General features: G+C 44.1%; 1 protein-coding gene across 2 annotated transcripts in view; it reads left to right on the top strand.

Annotated features, from left to right (window-relative positions):
• Positions 1–24,156, top strand: part of HK1 (hexokinase 1) — a 131,843-nt gene that overhangs the window by 8,547 nt on the left and 99,140 nt on the right. For both annotated transcript variants that reach the window (XM_061405185.1, XM_061405186.1), the window contains exon 2: positions 10,589–10,782. The gene's annotated coding sequence lies outside the window, so the exon portion shown is untranslated. The remainder of the gene's footprint in view (positions 1–10,588; positions 10,783–24,156) is intronic.

Below are 24,156 nucleotides of genomic sequence, written 5' to 3' on the forward strand. Positions count from 1 at the left end.
GTTTGTAGATTATATTTTTCCAAGAATTTATCCATTTTGTCTTATTTTTCAAATATATTTGCATAATTTTTTAGATTTATGTAATTCATATGACATAAAATGCCACAGTTTAAAGTATAAAATTCAGTGGTTTTTTGAGTATTAACAAGTTGTGAGACCATCACCACTATCTAATCCCAGAACATTTCCATCACTCTAAAAACTACTCTCTGTGGATTTGCCTATTTTGAAAATTTCATATCATGGAATCACACAATATGTGCCCTCATGGGTCTGACTTCTCTCAACATAATATTTTCAAGTATTTATCCATGCTGTAGCATGTATCAGAACCCATTCCTGTTAAATGCCAAATAATTTTGTTTATCCGTTCATAAGTTGATGGATGTATGCTTGTTTCTACCTTTGGCTATTAGAAATAATACTACTATGAACATTTTAAAATTAGTTCTTGTGTGAACATATGATTTTGAATCTCTCAGATATATATCTAGGGTGCAACTGCTGGGCCAAATGATAATTCTGTGTTTTAACTTTTTGAGGAACTTTCAAATTGTTTCCCAAAGTGACTGCATCATTTACATTCCCAACAGCAAGCTGTGTGTGTGTGTGGTGTGGCATCACACCACCACTTCCTCACCAACACTTGTTAGTATCAGTCTTGTTGTTTACAGCCATCCTAGTTGGTATGAAGTAATACCTCACTATGGTTTAGATTTTCATTGAGCATCTTATTATGTGGTCTTGGGCCATTTGTCTATCTTCTTTGGAGTCATGTCTACTAAAATCCTTAGCCCATTTGAAAAAAAAAAAAAAAGGTTATTTCTCTCTTTATTGTTGAGTTTTAAGTGTTCTTTATATTCAGACGTATGGTTTACAAATAATTTCTCTCATTTTGGTGAGTTATTTTTTCATTTTCTTGATAGTGTCCTTTGAAGCAAATAACATAAATGATTTTATTATTCCTTCTGTTTCTGCTTTTGGTGTTATGTCTTGAAAACCACTTCTTAACCCAAAGCCAAGAAGATTTACCCTTCTGCTTTCTTTTGTAAATTTTACCTAATTTGCCTTAACCCTACTCAATGAGTTCTTTTTCCTCCTTTCCTCCTTTCTCCCTTCCTTTTCTTCTTTTTCTTTTCTTTTTTTACAAAATATTATATGAAAAAATGCTTATCACAGGACTTGAAAAGGGGAGTGCACAATAAATTATCATTAGGATGGGTTAAGAGAAAATGCTTTTTGTTATTTTTATCTTGATTTCTAGTTTTATTTGGTAGTGATAATAGAATGTCTTTATGGCAACATAAAACAAATTGATATTTATAAAAAATTTATTGACATAATAGTGTTGTATTAGTTTTAGATGTATTACATGACTCGATATATGTACATATTGTAAGGTGATTACCACAATAAGTTTAGTTAAAATTCTATCCCACACATAGTTAACAATTTTTTTCTTGTGATGAGAACTTTAAAAATTTAGTCTTCATAGCTTTCAAATATACAGTACGATATTCTTAACTATAGTCATTGTGTTGTACATTACATCCCCAGGAATTATTATCTCATAACTGGAAGTTTGTACTTTTTGATCACCTTCACCTATTTTGCCCATTCCCTATGCCTCATGTTTTGTAACCACACAAAGGTGGTATCTATGAGTTTTTAAGATTTTACACATAGTTGAGGTCATATGGTACTTGTCTCTCTCTATCTGATTTACTTAGCTTAGCATAATGCCCTCAATGGAGAAGGCAATGGCACCCCACTGCAGTACTCTTGCCTGGAAAATCCCACGGACAGAGGAGCCTGGTGGGCTGCAGTCCATGGGGTTGTAAAGAGTCGGACACAACTGAGCGACTTCGCTTCCACTTTTCACTTTCATGCATTGGAGAAGGAAATGGCAACCCACTCCAGTGTTCTTGCCTGGAGAATCCCAGGGACGGGGGAGCCTAGTGGGCTACTGTCTATGGGGTCACACAGAGTCAGACACGACTGAAGCGACTTAGTAGCAGCAGCAGCAGCAGCAATGCTCTCAAGGTCCATCCATGTTGTCACAAATGGCAGGATTTTTCTTTTTTGTGGCTGAATAAGATTCCATTCAATATACATGAATACCACATTTTCTTTATCCATTCATCAACTGATGGGTACTTAATTTCTATGCCTTGACTGTTGTAAATAATGCTGCAATGAATATGAAAGTGCAGATTATCTTTTCAAGATAGTGATTTCACCTCCTTCAGATAACTGCCCAAGAGTAGAATTGCTGGTTCATGTAACATTCCTATTTTCAATTTTTTGAGGAATCTCTAAATTGTTTTTCCTAGTAGCTGAACTGATTTATATTCCCATCAACAATGCACAAAAATTACCTTTTCCCCATATTCTTTCCAACACATATTTCTTCTTTTTTGGGGGGGGATGGGGAAGAATGAGGGCAGGAAGAAAAGGAGGCAGAGGATGAGATGATTGGATGGCATCATCCACTCAATGGACATGAGTTTGAGCAAACTCTGGGAGATGGTGAAGGACAGGAAAGCCTGGCATACTGCAATCCACAGGGTCGCAAAGAGGCAGTCATGACCAAGTGACTGAACAACAAGCCTACATAATACCCTATATCTAGCTTTTTGGCTTAACAATACATCATGGATAACTATTATGATTTATGTCTTTTTTTTTTTTTTTGGTAGCTCCTTATAAGCTTAAATGAAATAACACTCACCAGCTACCCCAGTGCTGATAAAAAAAAAAAAAACAGTATGTTTTACAGTGAACTATTGAGGGACAGGGGATAGGGCTGGGCACAAAAATAAATCTGAAGGAGCACAGGAAAGGAGGTTGACATTTCCCAGAGAAACTGACGCGTTTGACCCATGTCCCAGGTCAGATTTATCTTCTTGGAACCGCCAGCAGTCCCTCTGACACCTAAAGCACTTAGTGCAAAGCTCACTGCTCACAGCTCACACGGTGGCTGCGTGGCTTGTTTTTAGATATGTGCATGCGTAATCTGTTCTATCATTCTGCCTTTTCATACTGTTCCTGGGGTTCTCAAGGCAAGAATACTGAAGTGGTTTGCCATTCCCTTCTCCAGTGGACCACATTCTGTCAGACCTCTCCACCATGACCCGCCCATCTTGAGTGGCCCCACACAGCGTGGCTTAGTTTCACTTAGTTCGAAAAGGCTGTGGTCCATGTGATCAGATTGGCTAGTTTTCTGTGATTATGGTTTCAGTGTGTTTGCCCTCTGATGCCCTCTCACTTAGGTTTCTCTTACCTGGATGTGGGGTATCTCTTCACGGCTGCTCCAGCAAAGCACAACTGCTGCTCCTTACCTTGAACAAGGTCACCCATCCTGACCTTGAACGTGGAGTAGCTCCTCTCGGCCCTCCTGAACCTGCACAGCTGCTGTTCCTTGGACATGGGGTTGCTCCTCTCGGCGCCGCCCCTGACTGTAGGCATAGGGTAGCTCCTCTCAGCCTGCGCTGTTAGCCTTTTAGAACTAACACCCAACAAAGATGTCCTTTTCATTATAGGGGACTGGAATGCAAAAGTAGGAGGTCAAGAAACATCTGGAGTAACAGGCAAATTTGGCCTTGGAATACGGAATGAAGCAGAGCAAAGGCTAATAGAGTTTTGCCAAGAGAACACACTGGTCATAGCAAACACCCTCTCCTAACAACACAAGAGAAGATTCTACACATGGACATCACCAGATGGTCAACACCGAAATCAGATGATTATATTCTTTGTAGCCAAAGATGGAGAAGCTCTATACAGTCAGCAAAAACAAGACCAGGAGCTGACTGTGGCTCAGATCATGAACTCCTTATTGCCAAATTCAGACTTAAATTGAAGAAAGTAGGGAACACCACTAGACCATTCAGGTATGACCTAAATCAAATCCCTCATGATTATACAGTGGAAGTGAGAAATAGATTTAAGGGACTAGGTCTGATAGATAGAGTGCCTGATGAACTATGGACAGAGGTTCATGACATTGTACAGGAGACAGGGATCAAGACCATCCCCATGAAAAACAAATGCAAAAAAGCAAAATGGCTGTCTGAGGAGGCCTTACAAATAGCTGTGAAAAGAAGAGAAGTGAAAAGCAAAGGAGAAAAGGAAAGATATTCCCATTTGAATGCAGAGTTCCAAAGAATAGCAAGGAAAGATAAGAAAGCCTTCCTCAGTGATCACTGCAAAGAAATAGAGGAAAACACCAGAATGGGAAAGACTAGAGATCTCTTCAAGAAAATCAGAGATACCAAGGGAACATTTCATGCAAAGATGGGCTCGATAAAGGACAGAAATGGTATGGACCTAACAGAAGCAGAAGATATTAAGAAGAGGTGGCAAGAATACACAGAAGAACTGTACAAAAAGATCTTCATGACCCAGATAATCATGAGGGTGTGATCACTCACCTAGAGCCAGACATCCTGGAATGTGAAGTCAAGTGGGCCTTAGAAAGCATCACTACGAACAAAGCTAGTGGAGGTGATGGAATTCCAGTTGAGCTATTTCAAATCCTGAAAGATGATGCTGTGGAAGTGCTGCACTCAATAAGCCAGCAAAGTTGGAAAACTCAGCAGTGGCCACAGGACTGGAAAAGGTCAGTTTTCATTCCAATCCTAAAGAAAGGCAATGCCAAAGAATGCTCAAACTATCGCACAATTGCACTCATCTCACATGGTAGTAAAGTAATGCTCAAAATTCTCCAAGCCAGGCTTCAGCAATATATGAACTGTGAACTTCCAGATGTTCAAGCTGGTTTTAGGAAAGGCAGAGGAACCAGAGATCAAATTTCTATCACCTGCTGGGTCATGGAAAAAGCAAGAGAATTCCAGAAAAACATCTATTTCTGCTTTATTGACTATGCCAAAGCCTTTGACTGTGAGGATCACAATAAACTGTGGAAAATTCTGAAAGAGATGGGAATACCAGACCACCTGATCTGCCTCTTGAGAAATTTGTATGCAGGTCAGGAAGCAACAGTTAGAACTGGACATGGAACAACAGACTGGTTCCAAATAGGAAAAGGAGTACGTCAAGGCTGTATATTGTCACCCTGCTTATTTAACTTGTATGCAGAGTACATCATGAGAAATGCTTAAGCACAAGCTGGAATCAAGATTGTCAGGAGAAATATCAATAACCTCAGATATGCAGATGACACCACCCTTATGGCAGAAAATGAAGAACTAAAAAGCCTCTTGATGAAAGTGAAAGAGGAGAGTGAAAAAGTTGGCTTAAAGCTCAACATTCAGAAAACAAAGATCATGGCATCTGGTCCCATCACTTCATGGGAAATAGATGGGGAAACCGTGGAAACAGTGTCAGACTTTATTTTTTTGGGCTCCAAAATCACTGCAAATGGTGATTGCAGCCATGAAAGTAAAAGATGCTTACTCCTTGGAAGGAAAGTTATGACCAACCTAGATAGCATATTCAAAAGCAGAGATATTACTTTGCCAGCAAAGGTCCTTCCAGTCAAGGCTATGGTTTGTCCAGTGGTCATGTATGGAAGTGAGAGTTGGACTGTGAAGAAAGCTGAGCACTGAAGAATTGATGCTTTTGAACCGTGGTGTTAGAGAAGACTCTTGAGAGTCCCTTGGACTGCGAGGAGATCCAACCAGTCCATCCTAAAAGAGACCAGTCCTGGGTGTTCATTGGAAGGACTGATGCTGAGGCTGAAACTGCAATACTTTGGCCACCCCATGTGAAGAGTTGACTCATTGGAAAAGACCCTGATGCTGGGAGGGATTGGGGGCAGGCGGAGAAGGGGACAACAGAGGATGAGATGGCTAGATGGCATCACTGACTCGATGCACATCAGTTTGGGTGAACTCCAGGAGTTGGTGATGGACAGGGAGGCCTGGCATGCTGAGATTCATGGGGTCGCAAAGAGTCGGACATGACTGAGCGACTGAACTGAACTGTTCTACCAGCTCTTCAAGTGCCTCAGAGTCTATTCTGTCCTCCCACTCCCCGCCACTCACTCATGCCCTTTCCCTCTTGTGTCTGGTACACAGAAGGCAGCACATACTGGCTGAAATTGGAGATCCATCTATCCTCTCAGAGAAGGCTGGAGCAACGTGATCAGTCTCTGGGCCCCAGATTCTAGTCCATCTAGATTTCTGAGTCTGTTAGTGAAGCCGGGGAATGCTTTTGGGGGAACACAGGGTGGACTGTCCTGGGACTGAAGCTTGGATCTGAATGTTTGGAGAATGTCTGGAGTTTTGTACAAAGGAGAATTGAATTGTGAATGGGCTGGGAGGTTATTGTGATAGCCCTGGTGCCCTGCGCCTCCAGGGGACTGGCAGCCTGTGGGAGCACATAGCTGGCATTTTTTGCTTGAGATTACGAAGCCTTTTGCTTCCTCTGGGTAGAGGCTTGAATTCAATGAACTGTTGTGGTGGGATGTAGTCTTTTTCTTTCGGAAAAATGAAACAGAGATTTGGCTCCAATTATTATGAGGTGGTGGGCAAATGAGCCGACTCTGTGGCGTTCGGTGGAAAGCCAGTGTAAGAGCATGTGGTCACATTTTTGTCCGGCATCATCAAGAGCACGGAGAAGCTGTGATTCCAGCCTCAGAGGAGGGAGCTTTTATCTCGATATGATTCTCCAAAGACCATCTTTATGCAAGAAATGTCAGAGCCCCATTTCATAGTAAGTTTCTTTGGTGCTTTATTTTGGTTGAAGATAAATTTCATATAATCACTCAAGGACTGACATCATCTTCAGATAGTGGTGTTTGGAGAGCCTTCCCAGGCCTGGGAGGTGCTGAGTGGTGGTGGGATGACCAGGCTGGAAGGCTGATCCCTGTGTTGCATTCTAGGTTTCATCTGGCTCTCCCTGGGCTGATCATCTTTCGACCCTCTTGCTCATGTTCCGAAGGAAGTTGGGAGAGCATGAGAATGCGGGTTCAAAAGCGAATTTAAGTTACTCTTCCACACAGTGTCACATTTCTGTTTCTCGAGCTCTTTGTTAGCATCAACTTTGGAGTAGAACTTGCCTAGAGTTCTCTTAGGTTTTTCAGCTTGGAGAAGAAATTGGGTAGTGCCCAACTGCAAGTTGATTGAGGAGGCTAGACTAGACTGGATGTGCAGAATGGTTAAGTGAATGTGTGAATGAATATACAACTGGTAGAATGTGATTGAGAACCTCAGATTGACACGAGAAACATGTTATGAGGGATGTTTATTCCAGAAACTATGTAGATCCTGGCTGTTATGTAGTTAATACCCATAAGCATTGGTAGTTTACATATACAGTCCAAAAACTTTTCCTAGCCAGCCAAGTCATGAACGCAGGACTTGAAATAAACCACATGCTAGGTGTCATGGGAAGCTTGGGCCAGAGTTAGGAATCAGATCCTTGTAACCTTTGTTGAACATTCTCCAGAATGTGAGTCAGTCTGCAAAGCCAGCTTCATGTCAGTCAGCCCAGCTGAAAGCACGCGTACTTGTAGCTGTCTCTATCGTGTTTCTCTTGCTTTAATAAAAGCATTTATAAGTATGGGATCTTCTCTTATATTTCAGATGGTCAATTATTGTGTCTTCACTAAGAACCTTAGATAAACAAGATTATCATCCTTGGGAGGTCATAGGAAAGAAGACTTTTTGCAAGAATCCAGAGAACTAAGGTTGATGAAAGGAAGTCAAAAGGAGGCAGATTTGGGGGCTTCCCTGCTGGTCCAGTGGTTAAGAATCCACCTGCCAATGCAGGGGACATGGGTTTGACCCCTGCTCTAGGAAGTTCCCACATGCCGTGAGGCAGCTAAGCCTGTGCAGCGCAACTTCTGAGCCCAGGCTCTAGAGTTCGAGGGCTGCAACTACCAAAGCTCATGTGTGGCCTGGAGCCCAAGCTCTGCAATAAGAGAAGCCACCACAATGAGAAGCCTGTGCATCACAGTGAAGAGCGGCTTCCACTTGCCACAACTAGAGAAAACCTGCAGACAGCAACAAAGATCCAACACAGCCAAAAATAAAAATAAATCTTTTTTTTTTTTTAAGAAAAAAGAAAAGGAGGCAGATTTCATCCCAGACATGATTAACCATCAATGGAAAAGGCTACTTTAAAGGGTGGGGTATCACCTATCCAGATCTTGTCTTGAATGGGGTTAAGAATAGGATATGATATGCCAAGTTCTTTCCAGTTTTCAAAGAATCTGATTTTACCTCCTGGAATCTCATGTCTGGGGCAATGGATCTCAGACTTGCTAAAATGTTTGTATTTTATCCCCCATTCTCAACAACATCAAATCACTTGTCCCATTTCTCTCTACAGCTGCAGATCCCTATCAGGCTTACTCGCAGAAGATCATCTGTGAATTCCTCTTCCATAGGGAACACATGAGAAAGTGGGAGAGAACCAGAACCTATCATACTTTTAGTGGGTGAATCCACTTGACTGTCGGTATCTGGAACATAGCTCTCCACTTCATCAGTTGCAGAATGGCCATGAAGTCTTGTTGAACACAGATGGTTGGCTCCGTCCTCAAAGTTTTCAGTTCAATAGTTCTGCAACAGGGCCTGAGAATGTACATTTTAAACAAGTTCCCAGATAATGCTGCTCCCACTGGTTCAGGGAGAAGAATTTGAGAACCACTTGAGAACCCTAGAGGCCCAAGCCAGTCCACTCTCAGTAAGACCCAAATCTGGAGGGATAGATTAATAATCAGTTTTAGGGCACACCCTTCTCCTTCATCCTTCTCTCCTTTTCTTTCATCAAGACTCACTTCTCCCTGGCTCAGAGGCCTCAGAGAAAACTCTGAGGACTTCCCTTGTGGTCTGGTGGTTAAGACTTCATCCTCCAATGCAGGGGATTCGAGTTCAATACCTGGTCAGAGAGCTAGGATCCCATATGCCAAAAAACAAAAATGTTAAACAGAAGCAATATTGTATCAAATTCAATAAAGAATTTTAAAATGGTCCACAACAAAAAATTCTGACCCAGACCAATGTGTCTCAGATCCAAAGTTTGTAATGTGTGACTTTCAAAAAACTTTCTATTTTTATTTTTGGCCATGCTGCTTGGTTTGTGGGATTTCTCTGACCAGGGACTGAATCCATGCCCCAGCACGGAAAGTGCCAAGTTCTAACCGCTGGATTGCCAGAGAATTTCTGACTTCTTTTCTAAGTTGCTTTATTATTTATTCTTTACAATTATACTATTGAAATATTATTGATGTACAATATTATATGTTACGGTGTACAAAATAGCGATGTACAATTTTGAAAGGCTATACTCCATTCAGAGAAAGGCATTTAAAACTTTTTAAAATTTTCTTTTGCTTTTGGCCCCACGGTGTGGCATGCGGGATCTTAGTTCCCCAACCAGGGATTGAACCCTTGCCCTCAGCAGTGAAAGTGCAGAGTTCTAACCACTGGAGCCAGGGAATTCCTTCATGTGATTTCTTAACTAATCTCTCTCTCTCCCAGAGACTCTACGCTCCATGAGGGCAGGATTTAAGCAAGAAAGAGGTGAAGGGACAGTAGTAGGTTACTTCCAGGATTGTGAAAGAAGGTGGAAGAGCAGGGGTTTTTGTCCTGAAAGAAGGGCCTATTGATGGAAGGAGGAAAGGAGGAGGTGACCTGGGACAGTAACTAGGAATTTTGGCTCAGGTCTACCTCGGTTCAGTCTGGCACCAACAGATGAGATTTGTGTGTGTGCCTGCTAAATCACTTCAGTAGTGTCTGACTCTTTGCAACCTTATGGACATGTAGCCCCCTAGGCTCTTCTGGCCATGGGATTCTCCAGGCAAAAATCCTGGAGTGGGTTGTCATTCCCTTCTCCAGGAAGTCTTCCCAACCCAGAGATCGAACCCGCATCTCCTGTGGCTCTTGCATTGCAGGCAGATTCTTTACCGCTGAGCCACCAGGAAAGCCCGGATGAGGTTTATCTTCTTTATTTTTTCCACCAACCTGAGCATTTCATTTCTTCCCAGATTTAAAAACCTGAGTTGGTTTTACTAATTCTGAACTACTTGCTAACTCTAAGCCTCAGCTGCTGCACCCATAAAATGCAGAAGTCAAGCCCCAGGATGGGAGAGATCTGAGTTCAAAAGCCAGCTCTGCTTTTTCTGCTGTTTCCATGAGCCTCTGACTCAGCTTCTCTAAGCTTCAGCTTCCCTAGGTATAAGGAAAAGGTTTCTATTTCCTAAGGCTGTTGGGAAGCCTCTGGAGTCCATACACAGGAAATCTTTAGCACAGTACCTGGCACAGTGAGGGCTCAGTGCACATGGGCTTCCACTGCCATTACCGTCTTCACCATCCTCTTCACCACGGTCACCATTCCTGTCCTCCCCACCCAAGGCTTCTGTGAGATCCCAGTGGGACAAAGAACTTTATAACCATAAAGCATAACCATAAAGCACAACCATAACCCTGACCTCTGAATGTCAAGGGCACCAAGGTCCCCAGCCCCTGCCCATAAGGCCATAGTAACATCCCCTTTGTTGAAAACAAGGCCTGTGTCCTTCCATCCTCAGAATGCTGGAGCAGCCTCTACACCTTCCAGTCCTTTGGTGACCCTTGATACAGTGACAAATGCATCTTTTGTCCCTTTCTGTTCTCAGGACTCCAACTAACCAACCGAAGAACTGTTACCCAGTGCATTGTTCCCAAGGAAGAAAAGAGCCAAACACCCACCCACACTTGCTTTGTGCCAAGAATCTACAGTTGGGTTGCAACACAGCATATGTTGTCCTTTTGGAAAAATGAAAGTGAGACCAAGTGAAGAGCCAGCAGAGGTGTCTCAAGTCATCCCAAGGCAAGTGAGTGGGCGGCCAAAACCTGGTGGTCTGACTCTACCTGGAGCCACGCCTTCCCTGACCCTTGCATTAGACAGCTTCCTGTCCTGTGTAAAACAGGACGAATAAAGAGATACTATGATCTCAAAGGGTAGATCCTGGAGTTCAAACCCACATACTTGACTAAGGGCTTCCCTGGTGGTTCAGACAGTAAAGAATTTGCCAGCAATGCAGGAGCCGCAGGTTCAATCCCTGGGTCAGAAAGATCCCCTGGAGAAGAGAACGGCAACCCACTCCAGTATTCTTGCCAGGAGAATTCCATGGACAGAGGAGCCTGGCAGGCTACAATCCATGGGGTTGCAAAGAGTCGGACACGACTGAGAGACTAACACTTACTTACTTGACTAAAGAAGCCCAGAGAGGGACAAATACTTTCCTAAGTTTACCCAGTGATATATTTATTTATTTTTGACGGCACTGACTGGGTCTTGATTGCTTTGCACAGGCTTTTCTCTAGTTGCAGCAAGTAGGGGCTGCTCTTCGTTGCAGTGCATGGGCTTCTCACTGCAGTGGCTTCTCTTGTTGCAGAGCATGGGCTCTAGTGCATGGGCTTCAGTAGTTGTGCCACAAGGGGCTTACTGTTCCACAGCATGTGGAATCTTGCTGGACCAGGGATCGAACCCATGTCCCCTGCATTGGTAGGCAGATTCTTAATTCCTGAACCACCAGGGAAGCCCTACACGGTGATTTTTCAACTGGACCCAAACTCACTTAAGTCTTTTGGTTTTAAAGAACTGGGCTAACAGTGTGATTTTTTTTTTTAAGGTAAAAGCTGTACTGGTATTCATCATAGCTTAATAAACTGTAAAGGGTCTCTCTCCCCTGAGTAACATTTGCCCTTCTTATTAATGTCAGTGTTTGAGCTGATGCTCTGCTGTTGAGGGAGAGTGTAGTACAGAAGTGAAAAGTGCAGGAGCTGGACCCAATCTGATCTCCAATCTCAGCTCTGCTACTTACTTGCTGTGTGACCTTGGGAAGTTACTTGACCTCTTTGAGCCTCAGTTTCTTCATCTGTAAAATGGGGTAATATTACTTATGATATGTTCTTGTGAATTAGTGTCTTGACTTATTTGTAGCAGTGCCTGAGAAATAATATGCTCTCAATAACTGCTAGTTACAATCACCTCCAAGTGAGTTGTTTAAGGGAAATATTTGAAGTCAATTGATTAGAAGATTCATGCTCTCTCATAAAGTCTCAGATGATACCAAGAAAGCATATCTGGAAACCAACAAGGAATTTGATCACTGATATGTGCAAATGAATTGTGGATTTTTTGTTGTTGTTGTCATTAAATTCAGGTAAATGACTTAAATTGACTGACTTAAATTCAGGTAAATGACTCAAGAAATGAAGCATCTGTTTGGAAGTTGTGTTAAGATGTTGGCTGTGCCAGGTTTTTTGGGAAGGGCAACTCTCAATTTACACAGATGCTCTAAATTCTGAGAAGGGAGTTGAAGAGAGACTGTGTGAGTCCCAGAAAGAGGACTCATGGGCTTACAGGGTAATGCCAGCTCCTAGAAGGGAGGAGGATATGTATGCTGATAGAACCACAGTGGGCCAGTGGAAATACCACCACTTTCCACATGAGCTCTGGGCCAAAGCAGTTTCTTAACAAAAAGAAACACTGCTTTGAATGACCTTCACACTGAATGCCCTGGGCCAGTCCCGAGGGTTTCTTTCTCCCCTCATTCCCATCTCCTGGGTAACAGCAGATAGGAAGCCAGCAAAGAAGAGGATGAGAGCATAATCTTCTCGGCCATGTGACAGACCCGTGGTGTCTTTAAGAAACAAATACCAATGGGAAAGATGGACATTTATTCTCTGTTAGGTTGCTTTGGTGATCCAGGGTAGTGTTTGAACTAGACTTGGGAAGCTGCCTGGGTATCAGAAAGAGTGCATGTAGAGTGTGTTGATGAACTGCTTTGAATGCTAGTGGGCAACTCAGCTCCTGCAGACCCTCCTTGGAGAGGGGCTGGACCTGGGGAGTGTGTGATTCACTCCACTCCAGCCTTCAGGAGGATGAGGCGCGAGGAGGCGTGGATGACATGACAGAGACTCTGGAGGACAGGCAGCTTGTGGAGGGGGACAAGGTCTCGGGAGTCTGTGAGATCGTCCCCCGTGCTTGTTTCCTTGTGTCCTGCTGTGTGACCTTGAACAAGTTACAGCACCTCTCTGAATGTCCGCATCTTCTTACAACTGAGTGTCGGTCGTATTATCCCCCTTGCAAAGGTGTTACCAGGATCAAAGGAAAAAATGTATAAGAACTGCAAATGCAACTCTTTCTTCTTATAGCATTATTAATAATTGGAAGGCAAAGTTTATTTATGGCCAGCTGCCATTCAGGCCATGCTAATAGCTTCCTTGAGGGATACAAGTAATTGGATGAGATCTTCACAATGACCTACTGAAGTAGACAGGAGAGCAGTTGTGATCAGGCGACACTCTGAGGCTTGGAGGGGTTGAGCATCTTCCCCGAGACCATTTAGGTAGCAGCTGGTGGAACCAGGCTAGAGGGAGGCAGCTCTCTGACTCCTGGCTCAGCACTCTCCTATTATAGATGCTCCTGGAGGGCTCAGTTACTTATTGCAATGTTAAAAAAAAAAAACACCCCCAGGGACTTCCCTGGAGGTCCTGTGGTTACGACTCCATGCTTCCACTGAAGGGGGCACAGGTTCAATCTCTGGTCCAGGAACTAAGATCCTGCATGTTATGTGGCATGGCCAAGAAATTAAAAAACAAACAAACAAACATACTTTGTGGTTTACAACAATAAGCTTGAGATTCTGTGTTACAGCAATGTAGGCTGGGCTGAACTGAATGGCTGTAAAGGAAGATCCATTTCATTTGTGTATCTTCTACTCACTCCAAACTCTTCTGGTCACCAGGTGGATGGGGTTTCTCTCCCAAACCCAACAATTCCATGACACCAGAATTATAGGCCATTCTATAACTTTATTCTGACACCATCTACCAACTCCATGGGTTAAGGGCTCAATCCCACAAGGCCACCTCTTCAATGCCAGTCACAAATCCAAGTTGTCATCTGTGCTCTCCCAAACCAAACAATTCCATGACACCAGAATTATAGACCACTCTATAACTTTATTCTGACACCATCTACCAACTCCATGGGTTAAGGGCTCAATCCCACAAGGCCACTTCAATGCCAGTCACAAATCCAGGTTGTCATCTGTGCTTCTCACCAATTGACTCTGTGGATCAGAATTTCCCACAATCCTCTCTTCAAGTTTAAGTTGCTAGAACAGCTCACAGAACTCAGGGAAACAATTTACTTATTAGATGGCCAGTTTATTATAAAAGGATGTAACTTGGGAATATCCTGGTGGTCCAGCGGTTAGAAATCTGTGCTTTCACTGCTGAGGGTGCACGTTCAATCCCTGGTCAGGAAACTAAGATCCCTCAAGCTGTGTGGCATGGCCAAAAGAAAAAAATTTATAAGAGTATTACTCAGAAACAACAAAATGGAAAAGATCCATAGGGCAGGGTAGGTGGGAAGGGACATCCAGCCTCCATGCCCTCTCAGGGGGCACTTTCCTCACAGAACCTCCATGTGTTCATCAACCTGGAAGCTCTCTGAACCCCATCCTTTTAGGTTTTCAAGGAGTCTTCAATACACAGACAAGACAGATTAAATCACTGATATTAATTCATCTTCTAGCCCCTGTCCCTTCCCCATGGGTGGTGTGGCAGTGGGGTGGGGAGGGGCCTGAAATTCCAACCCTCAAATCACAGGGTTGTTTCCCCCTGGCAACTAGCCCCATCCTCATTAACATAAACTTGAAAGGGGCTTGTGAATAATAAGGCACCCCCCTTGATCACTTGAGTTGTTTCTGGAATTGAAGCTATTTGCGGACAAAAGACCAAATATTGTAACAAAAGAGTCTCCCATTATTTTTATCACTTAGGAAATTACAAGGGTTTTAGGAACTATGTGCCAGGAACAGAGACAAAGACCAAATGTATATTTCTTATTGTAAATCACATTATCACAGTGCTACTGCAGATCTGAGGCACACGTGGCTGGTCTTGGTCAGACTCACTCCTGCATTTCTGTCAACTCCCTGGTTGGCTGGGGGCTAGCCAGCCACAGATACTCAACTGGGATGGCTATTTCTGCCCCACTGTTGCTCCTTATTAGCCAGTAGGCCAGCAGGGGCTTCTTCCCATGACAGCAGTGGCAGGGCTGCCAAGAGCAGCAAGAGAAAGCCCTTCAAGTCTTTTCCTGTGGCACAGTTGCTATTGGCCAATTGCCCAAGGCAAGTCATTGGTGAAACCTGGGTCTTTGTATATGGGAACTACCCAAGGGCATGGATACAAAGAAACCTATCCACAGTTGCAACAATCTGCCATGTGTACAGTGATGAAAGGGAGAAGATGAGTACCAGGGCTCCAGTTTTTATTCAACCTAGGATTCTGTGTCATGGGCCAGAGGTTGGTGTTCTTACTCTGAGAAGTCTCCTTGGATTCCTAAAATATAGTTCCTTGTTCTTCCCCATCACAGTGCACTACTCTTGGGGGAGTTTGTAATTTCTTCAGTTCTGTCTCGCCCCAGCAAAAATTTAAATCGACAGACGGATCGGTGTTACAGCTCAATTTTACTCGGCATGCAAAGGAAAATACATCCTCAAAGCGTGAGGGTGGGCCGACCCAAAAGACGTGAGGAGAAGAGAAGCCCAATTTTGGCTCCTCTTTTTATGTTTTCTCCTCCTCCCCCTGAGCCTGCCCTATATAAATTGGGCTAGCCAGGAGGACTGTTTGTTTCCCTGAGGTCGGTCCTCTGACCTTACTTTGTTCTATTTTGGGGGGCTTTCCCCTTCTTTGTCTTTTGGCTATCACCATTCTGGACTCCTTTTTCCTATTCTACCTACCTAACACTCCCCCCTCAAGAGATGGGAGGCCCAATTCTTTGGGAATTGAGACATCGAGGTCTCTCTGGCTACTTCCTGCAGAGCTGGGATGGTGAGGGGCATTGGGCCTCCCCCTCTTGCTGGTCTCAAGCCTCAGAGTCTTTATAATGGTGTCCATCTAAGGATGAGTGATATTTTCTGTGGTTGGGTGTAGTTTTCTATATCCTTGTTGAACTGGCACTGCATGTTTTAGCTTGTTGACCTGGGCAGAGACAAATGGGTTAAACAATTGATAATATATGAGGCAATCATAAGCAGCATCAATATGGTGATAATAAGGATTAGTAGGGGCATTCAGTTCAGTTCGGTTCAGTTGCTCAGTCGTGTCTGACTCTTTGCGACCCCATGTTTGCACCATGCCAGGCCTCCCTGTCCATCACCAACTCCTGGAGTTTACCCAAACTCATGTCCATTGAGTCGGTGATGCCATCCAGCCATCTCATCCTCTGTCATCCCCTTCTCCTCCTGCCCCCAATCCCTCCCAGCATCAGGGTCTTTTCCAATGAGTCAACTCTTTGCATGAGGTGGCCAAAGTATTACAGTTTCAGCTTTAGCATCAGTCCTTCCAATGAACACCCAGGACTGATCTCCTTTGGGATGGACTGTTGGATCTCCTTGCAGTCCAAGGGACTCTCAAGAGTCTTCTCTAACACCACAGTTCAAAAGCATCAATTCTTCAGCACTCAGCTTTCTTCACAGTCCAACTATCACATCCATACATGACCACTGGAAAAACCATAGCCTTGACTAGACGAACCTTTGTTGGCAAAGTAATGTCTCTGCTTTTGAATATGCTATCTAGGTTGGTCATAACTTTCCTTCCAAGGAGTAAGTGTCTTTTACTTTCATGGCTGCAATCACCATTTGCAGTGATTTTGGAGCCCCAAAAAATAAAGTCTAACACTGTTTCCCCATCTATTTGCCATGAAGTGGCAGAATAGTCCCACTGATGGGACCAGATGCCATGATCTTCGTTTTCTGAATGTTGAGCTTCAAGCCAACTTTTTCACTCTCCTCTTTCACTTTCATCAAGAGGATCTTTAGTTCCTCTTCACTTTCTGCCATAAGGGTGGTGTCATCTGTGTATCTGAGGTTATTGATATTTCTCCCAGCAATCTTGATTCTAGCTTGTGCTTCTTCCAACCCAGCATTTCTCATGATGTACTCTGCAAATAAGTTAAATAAGCAGGGTGACAATATACAGCCTTGACGTACTCCTTTTCCTATTTGGAACCAGTTTGTTGTTCCATGCCCAGTTCTAACTGTTGCTTCCTGACCTGCATACAAACTTCTCAAGAGGCAGGTCAGGTGGTCTGGTATTCCCATCTCTTTCAGAATTTCCAAGTTTATTGTGATCCACACAGTCAAAGGCTTTGGCATAGTCAATAAAGCAGAAATAGATGTTTTTCTGAACTCGCATTAGCCAACTCCAAATTCCCCCTCGCCATGAGAAAGATCTCCCAAAGAGAGATTGCAGTCACCCCAAGAATTCTCCAACTCGTTCTTTGAGATCCTGTAGGATCTAAAGGTTTTTCTTGAGGACTGTGAGGCTTTCTTTAACTTAGTTGGAGGTATTTACCCAGAAACAACATGTCTCATTCAAGATGTCTCAAGTCCCTCCTTGTTCAGGGAGCAAGAGATCTCAGTTCAGTCGCTCAGTCATGTCAAACTCTTTGTGACACCATGGACTGCAGCACGCCATGCTTCCCTGTCCATCACCAAGTCCCAGAGCCTACTCAAACTCATGTCCATCGCGTTGGTGATGCATCTCCTGTCTATTTTGGAGTACAACCCCTGCCAAGCTGTGTTGGCTCTTTAGAGCTGCCCTGAGAAATCTTATCCCTAGAAGCTTAATTTTGGGGTTGTTCATTAGAATGGCACTCATTTGTAGTCCTGAATAGGTATCTGAGAGCTCCCAGGAGTTCACAGGTATATTGAGTGACCTCTTCTGTTTTCTTCCATGGTTTGACTCATGAGTAGTGAATCCAGGAGTTGTGTCCTGGTATCTTAACTGCTGTGGGGTAGAAAGTATTACAGGGTAGGGGCCCTTCCATGTGAGCTGGAGTTTGAGCCTTTGGGGACCCATCTTTCCAGACTTTAATTAGGATTTTAATTAGTGGTGACTCTTTAGAATTTTTTGGGTCCTGGTTGACATCCCACAAGTGTATATCTTGTTGGAATTGCCCAGTAGCCATGGTAAAGACCAGAGGGCTTGAGCCTCTGCATCTAGGAAGAGGTCATTGACATAAACAAAAGGTCTCCCATATAGCATCTCATAAAGACTAAGACCAATCTGTTCCTTTGGGTCAATATGGGTGTGGAGGAGAGCTATTGGTAAGCCTCCTTCCATCCCAAGGAGGTCTCCTGGGTTTTCTTTTTTATTGCTGATTTTAAGAATTTGTTGACTCTCTCTACTTTTCCTGAAGACTGAGGCCTCCAGGCACAATTGAGATAATAAGTAATGCCCAATGCTTTAGAGACCCCTTGGGTGACCTTAGAAGTAAATGATGTCCCATTGTCACTTTGTAATGACCTGGGCAGACCAAATCTTGGAATGATTTCATGGAGCAGGTTTTTTGCCCCTCCTCAGCCTTCTCAGTCCAGGTGGGAAAGCCTTATCTATCTTGTGAATGTATCTATCATGACTAGTAGGGGTTTATAACCTTGAAAAACTGGTATCTGTGTGAAGTCCATCTGCCAGTCCTCTCCTGGGTAGGTCCCATGTCATTGGACAGACTGGGCCAGCTGGGGTCTTCGAGCTCCTTGGGGTTGTTTAATTGGCAAGTGGGACAAGAGGAGACAACTTGCCTTATAGTTGTTTGGAGACCTGTTCCTCTGAAGGACCTTTCTAGTAGTCTTTGGAGGACCTTTTCCCCTAAATCAGTGGTGGCATGTAAGGAGTTAACCAACCTCCATTGGAGGTACCCAGGCAGAAAAAGAAGTCCCTCCTTTTGGAACCACCCCATATGATCTTCTTGAAAGCCCTCACTCTTAGCTTTAAGAGTCTCACGTTCAGTCTATGAAGGAGTTTCTGGCAAATTTAGTCTGTGGAACTAAGGTGACAACCCCTATTAGGTCCTTGTTCTGTAATGCTGCTCTCTTAGCTGCCTGATCAGCTGTTTGGTTCCCTTGTGCCACTTCCATGCTCCCTTTTTTGTGTCCTTTACAATGGAAGACTGGAACTTCAGTGGGCAGATGAACTGCCTCCAAGAGCCTAAGGATTTGATCACCATATTTTATTGGGGACCCTCAGGTGGTCAAGTGGCCTCTTTCTTTCAAAATAGTAGCATTTGTATGTAGCACCGGTAAGGCACATTTGAAGTCAGTGTAAATGGCTACTCTTTTTCCTTTTCCCAGATCTAAAGCTCAAGTCAGGGCTAATTGGGCTGAAGTACCTGGTGGCAAAGTTTTAGCCTCTATGGTCTCAAAATTGGAGACTACTGCATATCTGGTCTTCTTTTTCCATCCAAGACAAAGCTGTTTCCATCAGTGTACCCGATTTCCTCAGGATCAGAGGATCTTCTGACAATTCCTCTCGGGGTTTTGTCCAGTGGTCCAAGGTTTCTAGGCAAGAGTGAAAGGGGAGAGAGCCCTCAGGGATAGGCAAGAGGGTAGCTGGGTTAAGAACCTTACAAAGGGATATTGTCAGGCCTGGACTTTCCATCAGAACTACTTGATATCTGAGGATTCTTTGATCAGACATCCATAAATGGCCTCTCCCATTCAGGAGTTATTTCACTTGGTGGCTGATAAAAATAGTTTGCCTGCAAGAGAGAGTTTTAAAGCATCTTCTATCAGGACTGCAATAGCTGCAAGATTTTGAAGCAGAGAAAGATCTTTTCCCAATAAGGGAATAGGACACTCAGGGACCACCAGAAACTGGTGGGAAAATATTTGTCCATCCCAGCAATGAAGAAGTGCTTCGGTGAATTTTTTTGTAACTGTTTTTCCTGTAGCACCCAAAATGGTACAGCTTTGGGAGGAGAAGTCTCCAGAGTAGGAGGTCAGGACAGAGTAGGTAGACACTGTGTCAATTAAGAAATTCTTGGACCTACCTGCCACATCCAGTTGCACCCTTGGCTCCAGCCCCGTGATGCAGGCTGGCTGGAGCAGGTCACTTCAGCCCTGTTGAACCATCGTGAGGGAAGGCTTGGCACTTGACCTTGAGGCTCTTGGGTCCTGAGGGTAGAGTGCCACCCAATGTCCCAACTGATGGCATTTGTAGCATATTTTAGGAGACTAGTTACAGTTTGGACACTCTTAGGCCCAATGTCCTGCCTGTGTACAGATTAGGCATTTGCCTTGTGCTTTGTCCTTTAAGGACTCAGGGTTTACCATAAGGCTTCCCTGGAGGGTGTCCAGCATGCTTGTCTCTTTCCTTTTCTCCCTTTCCTGGTCCTTGACCTCCCTCTCCTGTTCTCTGTTATAAAAGGTATCGGTGGCTGTCTGGATGATCTCATCTAAAGAGGTAGCACTGTCCTGCTACTGTAGCTGTTGTAACTTTATCCTGATGTCTGACGAACACTGGGACAGGAATTTGTCCTTTAAAATTACCTGTCTTCGTAAGAGTCTAAGTCCAGATTGATAAACTTCTGGAGGGTCTCTTTTAGCCATTCCAGAAAGGCAATGGGGTTCTCATTGGGCTCCTGAGTTATTGCTGAGCCCCAGGCATAGCTGATTACTTTGTGCTAGGCTGCTTTTAGTCCTGCCTTTACACAGATTAGAGAATGATCCCTTTCCCAGATGTGTTCAGGGTTATTATAATTCCAATTAGGATCTGAGAAGGGTGCTGCAGTTCCCCCCACTGGGTATTTATCTCTTGACATGTGAAGACCCATATCATACCTTTGGGCTTCCTTTAAGACCCTAGCATGCTCAGTTCAGTTCAGTCGCTCAGTCGTGTCCGACTCTTTGCGATCCCATGAATAGCAGCAGGCTAGGCCTCTCTGTCCATCACCAACTCCCGGAGTTCACCCAGACTCACGCCCATCGAGTCAGTGATGCCATCCAGCCATCTCATCCTCTGACGTACCCTTCTCCTCTTGCCCCCAAATCCCTCCCAGCATCAGAGTCTTTTCCAATGAGTCAACTCTTCGCATGAAGTGGCCAAAGTACTGGAGTTTCAGCTTCAGTATCATTCCTTCCAAAGAAATCCCAGGGCTGATCTCCTTCAGAATGGACTGGTTGGATCTCCTTGCAGTCCAAGGGACTCTCAAGAGTCTTCTCCAACACCACAATTCAAAAGCATCAATTCTTCGGTGCTCAGCCTTCTTCACAGTCCAACTCTCACTTCCATACATGACCACAGGAAAAACCATAGCCTTGACTAGACGAACCTTTGTTGGCAGAATAATGTCTCTGCTTTTGAATATGCTATCTAGGTTGGTCATAACTGTCCTTCCAAGGAGTAAACGTCTTTCAATTTCATGGCTGCAGTCACCATCTGCAGTGATTTTGGAGCCCCCCAAAAAGTCTGACACTGTTTCCACCGTTTCCCCATCTATTTGCCATGAAGTGGTGGGACCAGATGCCATGATCTTCATTTTCTGAATGTTGAGCTTCAAGCCAACTTTTTCACTCTCCACTTTCACCTTCATCAAGAGGCTTTTGAGTTCCTCTTCACTTTCTGCCATAAGGGTGGTGTCATCTGCATATCTGAGGTTATTGATATTTCTCCCAGCAATCTTGATTCCAGCTTGTGTTTCCTCCAGCCCAGCGTTTCTCATTATGTACTCTGCATATAAGTTAAATAAGCAGGGTGACAATATACAGCCTTGACGTACTCCTTTTCCTATTTGGAACCAGTCTGTTGTTCCATATCCAATTCTAACTGTTGCTTCCTGACCTGCACACAAATTTCTCAAGATGCAGATCAGGTGGTCTGGTATTCCCATCTCTTTCAGAATTTTCCACAGTTTATTGTGATCCTCACAGTCAAAGGTTTTGGCATAGTCAATAAAGCAGAAATAGATGTTTTTCTGGAACTCTCTTGCTTTTTCCATGACCCAGTGGATGTTGGCAATTTGATCTCTGGTTCCTCTGCCTTTTCTAAAACCAGCTTGAACATCAGGAAGTCCACAGTTCACATATTGCTGAAGCCTGGCTTGGAGAATTTTGAGCATTACTTTACTACCATGTGAGATGAGTGCAATTGTGCAGTAGTTTGAGCATTCTTTGGCATTGCCTTTCTTTAGGATTGGAATGAAAACTGACCTTTTCCAGTCCTGTGGCCACTGCTGAGTTTTCCAACTTTGCTGGCTTATTGAGTGCAGCACTTCCACAGCATCATCTTTCAGGATTGGAAATAGCTCAACTGGAATTCCATCACCTCCACTAGCTTTGTTTGTAGTGATGCTTTCTAAGGCCCACTTGACTTCACATTCCAGGATATCTGGCTCTAGGTCAGTGATCACACCATCGTAATTATCTGGGTCGTGAAGATCTTTTTGTACAGTTCTTCTGTGTATTCTTGCCACCTCTTCTTAATATCTTCTGCTTCTGTTAGGTCCATATCATTTCTGTCCTTTATCGAGCCCATCTTTGCATGAAATGTTCCCTTGGTATCTCTGATTTTCTTGAAGAGATCTCTAGTCTTTCCCATTCTGGTGCTTTCCTCTATTTCTTTGCATTGATCGCTGAGGAAGGCTTTCTTATCTCTTCTTGCTATTCTTTGGGACTCTGCATTCAGATGCTTATATCTTTCCTTTTCTCCTTTGCTTTTCGCTTCTCTTCTTTTCACAGCTATTTGTAAGGCCTCCCCAGAGAGCCATTTTGCTTTTTTTGCATTTCTTTTCCATGGGGATGGTTTTAATCCCTGTCTTCTGTACAATGTCATGAACCTCTGTCCATAGTTCATCAGGCACTCTATCTATCAGATCTAGGCCCTTAAAAATATTTCTCACTTCCACTGTATAATCATTAGGGATTTGATTTAGGTCATACCTGAATGGTCTAGTGGTTTTCCCTACTTTCTTCAATTTAAGTCTGAATTTAGTAATAAGGAGTTCATGATCTGAGCCACAGTCAGCTCCTGGTCTTGTTTTTGCTGACTGTATAGAGCTTCTCCATCTTTGGCTGCAAAGAATATAATCAATCTGATTTTGGTGTTGACCATCTGGTGATGTCCATGTATAGAGTCTTCTCTTGTGTTGTTGGAAGAGGGTGTTTGTTATAACCAGTGCATTTTCTTGGCAAAACTCTGTTAGCCTTTGACCTGCTTTGTTTTGTACTCCAAGGCCAAATTTGGCTGTTACTCCAGGTGTTTCTTGACTTCCTACTTTTGCATTCCAGTCCCCTATAATGAAAAGGACATCTTTCCTGGGTGTTAGTTCTAAAAGGTCTTGTAGGTCTTCATAGAACTGTTCAACTTTAGCTTCTTCAGCATTGCTGGTTGGGGCATAGACTTGGATTACTGAGATAATGAATGGTTTGCCTTGGAAATGAACAGAGATCATTCTGTCGTTTTTGAGATTGCAATCAAGTACTGCATTTCGGACTTGTCTGTTGACCATGATGGCTACTCCATTTCTTCTGAGGGATTCCTGCCCGCAGTAGTAGATATAATGGTCATCTGAGTTAAATTCACCCATTTCAGTCCATTTCAGTTTGCTGATTCCTAGAATGTCGACATTCACTCTTGCCATCTCTTGTTTGACCACTTCCAATTTGCCTTGATTCATGGACCTGGCATTCCAGGTTCCTATGCAATATTGCTGTTTACAGCATCGGACCTTGCTTCTATCACCAGTCACATCCACGGCTGGGTATTCTTTTTGCTTTAGCTCCATCCCTTCATTCTTTCTGGAGTTATTTCTCCACTGATGTCCAGTAGCATATTGGGCACCTACTGACTTGGGGAGTTCCTCTTTCAGTATCCTACCATTTTGCCTTTTCATACTGTTCATGGGGTTCTCAAGGCAAGAATACTGAAGTGGTTTGCCATTCCCTTCTCCAGTGGACCACATTCTGTCAGACCTCTCCACCATGACCTGCCCATCTTGGGTTGCCCCACAGCCATGGCTTAGTTTCATTGAGTTAGACAAGGCTGTGGTCCTAGTGTGATTAGATTGACTAGTTTCCTGTGAGTATGGTTTCAATGTGTCTGCCCTCTGATGCCCTCTTGCAACACCTACCGTCTTACTTGGGTTTCTCTTACCTTGGGCAGGCGGCTGCCACCGGCGCGCTAAGCGCAGGCGGCTGCCACCGGCGCGCAAGCGCGGCCGTGAGGAGCTACCCCATGTCCGAGGTCAGGGGCAGAAGCCGGGAGGACCCTATGCCCGAAGGGTGGCGGCCAAGAGGAGTTACCCCACGTCCGAGGTCAGGGGCAGTGGCTGAGAGTGCCAGGCTGCGATGGCACAGGAACGGCCGAGAGGAGCTACCCCGTGTCCGAGGTCAAGGGCGGCGAC

Source organism: Bos javanicus, chromosome 28 (assembly GCF_032452875.1).
Source record: "Bos javanicus breed banteng chromosome 28, ARS-OSU_banteng_1.0, whole genome shotgun sequence".
Classification (NCBI taxonomy): domain Eukaryota; kingdom Metazoa; phylum Chordata; class Mammalia; order Artiodactyla; family Bovidae; genus Bos; species Bos javanicus.